Source organism: Haliaeetus leucocephalus, unplaced genomic scaffold (genome assembly GCF_000737465.1).
Source record: "Haliaeetus leucocephalus isolate CR32 unplaced genomic scaffold, Haliaeetus_leucocephalus-4.0 Scaffold184, whole genome shotgun sequence".
Taxonomy (NCBI): Eukaryota; Metazoa; Chordata; class Aves; order Accipitriformes; family Accipitridae; genus Haliaeetus; species Haliaeetus leucocephalus.
The window spans coordinates 9,382,026-9,385,199 of NW_010972620.1; positions in this window are offsets into that span (position 1 = coordinate 9,382,026).

A 3,174-nucleotide genomic window follows, 5' to 3' on the forward strand; every position below is an offset into this window, starting at 1 on the left:
GCGGTGCGGTGCGCGGGGCGGTGCGCGGAGCGTCCCCGGGGCCGCCGCGGTAAGAGGCGGCGGGAGCTGTCCGTGCGCCGCGGTGCTGAAGGGCCGTGGCGGCGGGCGGGGCACGGTGCGGGACAGATGGACGTATGTGTGTAGGGATGGACGGACACAGGCACACGGACGCAGAAGGAGGACACAGACGTACGCGGGCAGATGGACAAGGTCACACGCACGCACCAAGGAGACAGACGGACGCACGGGCACGCGAAAAGCGACAAGCGCGTTCACAGTAAGGCGCACGCATGCACACGCCGAGAGCCAGACAGACAAAGGGACAAGCAGACGCGCAGAGAGACACGCAGATGCACGCGCAGATGCACAGGCAAGGAGAGGCAGAAACACAGAAGGAGGCAGGCAGAAATGGGCCAAAAAGGCAGGCAGACGCGCAGGCACACACACGCACGCACGCACACGTATCACCCTGTCTGGGGTGTCCCCACCGTGCTGTGCTCAGGGGAACCTGTTCTGTGCGCCCGTGCCTGGGGTGAAGGTGTCCCCGGGGACTGCTCCCAGCACCTCTTCTCCAGTGGGAACTGGGGTGCCTACGGCAGCGTGGGGTCTCCACAGGATGGGGCAGCAGGCGGTTGGAGTGCAGGGAGGGTGCAGAGGGGGGGGACGTGCCTGGAGGAGGGGGTGCCCAGGACAGACATTCATCGCCAGTCCAGCCATGCTGCAGGGGACAGTCGGGGGAGGATTTTGCCTTTGGGTTGTTTGCCAGGAACTGAAAGAGCCGCTTCAGTTTCTCTCCTGTCCGCGCAAGCGGGCTGGGTCTTCCCACTGGCAGGGGTTTGCTGGGAGTACCCAGGGGTGCAGAGCTGATGGGAAGGGGGATGCACACACCCCACCTCCAGGCCAAGCACCCTGCCCGGGAACACGGCAGCCCAGGGCAGGACTTGCCAAGAGACCAGTGGGAAGTGTCTGATCTCTGGGAGCAGCAGCACAAAATGTACCTGTGAGATGGAAAAACAGCTTAAAATAACTGTGATCCAGGTGTGAGGAATGCAGTGAAATGTGCAACCTGATCCTGTCTCCTGCTGTACATCTCTGTGCCACTGAGATCTGCACTGATGCCCAGTTCCTCTACTCCACTTGTCCCTGTTTCTCCTCACAGGTGACCAGGGGACAGCATGAGGGAGGTTCAGCAGATGAGTGGGAAGAACAAGCAAGCCAGGGCTGGCACTGGAGAGAGCAGTGACTTCCAAAAGAGCTGTTGCTGTTTCAAAGGGACCAGCCAAATGGGGAGAGATGGTGCTGGGATTCACATCTCCTTGGAATCAGAAGTTAATCATAACAGTGGCTACGGAGGAGGCCCTGCAAGCAAGGAAGCAACCCTGGCTAGAGTGCACAGGAGCCCCTGTCCCAGAGCCATGCTTAGAAGGGCATTGCCTGGGGCAGAAACCCCACAGGGAAAGCATCCCTTTCACTTGGGAGCAAGGTGAGCCCAGCCCAAGGTGGAGCACTGCCCTGCTGCAGCAGCAGGCTGGTTCTAGGTCTGCAGCCAGGGATTGGCGAAAGGATCAACACACACATGTAGACACCCCGCCTTAGCCCCATATATCTGTCCCATAGGGCATAGGAGGAATGGGGAGTGTCGGTCAGTGGAGACAAAGGAAAGACAAGTGGAGAAAAGGAGAGACAGGAGCTATGCAGACACTTGGGTGAGAGACCTGGCTTGTGCCTTGATTTTCTAGGACTCAAATCTGCTCACAGGTAGTTTTCCTGGCAGGACTGTTTTTCTGAAGCCCATTTTAGGTCAGTGACAGTGAGGCTACAACACTTGGATCGTCCGAGTAGCCTAGGTTTTGGTGGCAGAGCAGGCCGGGCAGACAGCCTCACCACCGGCTGGGGGCTGCCGGCCGTCCTGGCCCTCAGCACGACGTCTGGCCCGGGCTGCCTGGCTCACACTGCTAATGCAGAAATCCTCTCCTCGGTCTGCTTTTTTTTTTCGGGTCTTTCGCATAGTCCTCACACACAAGTGCATTTTACCACTTCCTTGACATTTTTTGCTTTGCATTACAATATCCTAAGTCAGGTTTCTGCTACTGGGAGTAACTGATCAGATAACTGAGAAATTTCCAGCTCTGCTTAGTTATGTGTATGGCATTGTTTTGATGACTTTGCTCTGATGCTTATTACTGATGATAGAGGCTTCTGTGGTTCTCTTTTGTCTTGGAAAAGTGGAGCGCAGCTTATCCTGGCCTCCTCACTTGTGCTGTTTTAGCACTGCCATACCTGTGTAGCCTAACAGTGGAATTAGGAGTGTCACAGTCTCCTCCAGCAGAAGAAATGCAAGGGTCTCTGCAGGCACTGCTGACATTCATGGTAAAGACCTTTTGCCTCCCAATGGGTTGAGGTGTTCTGGACTCTTTCTACACAGAGGGAAGGATTGTAACTGCTGGAACCTTGTAGCTGAATGAGCACAAGGAGTTGGAGTCAATAGATGATAAATAAACGATAGTAAGCGCTGCTGTCCTGCAGAACAAGCTGCTTCTTACAGAGGAGTAAAAGGTGGCCGAGACCCTGGGATTCCACCTCAGCATGAGCTGCCAGTTCTGGGGGTGCTCCTTTGTTCCACGCAGCTGCAGCAGGACACCCATCCCAGGTGGTTGGCACCCAAATGCAATTCCCTTGTGAGTCCCTTGAGCCCTGACCCAGCTCTCGGGGGCTGACTTGGCCAACAAACCTGGGAGCTGTACAGGCCTCCCAGTGCGAGGGAGAGCTGCAGTGTGGCCACATCCTGGAGAAGGAACCATGTCCCAGCAGACCGGAAGGAAATCCTTGAAAGACCCAGACCAAATCCCCCAAATTCCATTCCGTTCCATTCTATTCAATTCTAAGGATGGAGGATGGAGACAAGCTGAACACCAGCGTGTCAGACCTGAAATGAGATGGCAAGCTGGAAGTGGGCACAAAGTGAAACCAGGGCAGTGCCTGGGCTGTGTTTGGCCTCAGGAAACCTTGACACCTGACTAACACATGGATCTCTGTTGGGACACACACACTTGGCATCAGGGCAAACTTTCTAAGGCTAGAAAACAGAGAGAAAACCAAAGAGAAAGAGTCCCATGACTAAGAATTGTACACTACTGAAACCCGGTGTGTTGTATTAGGGATTAAATTGCCCAA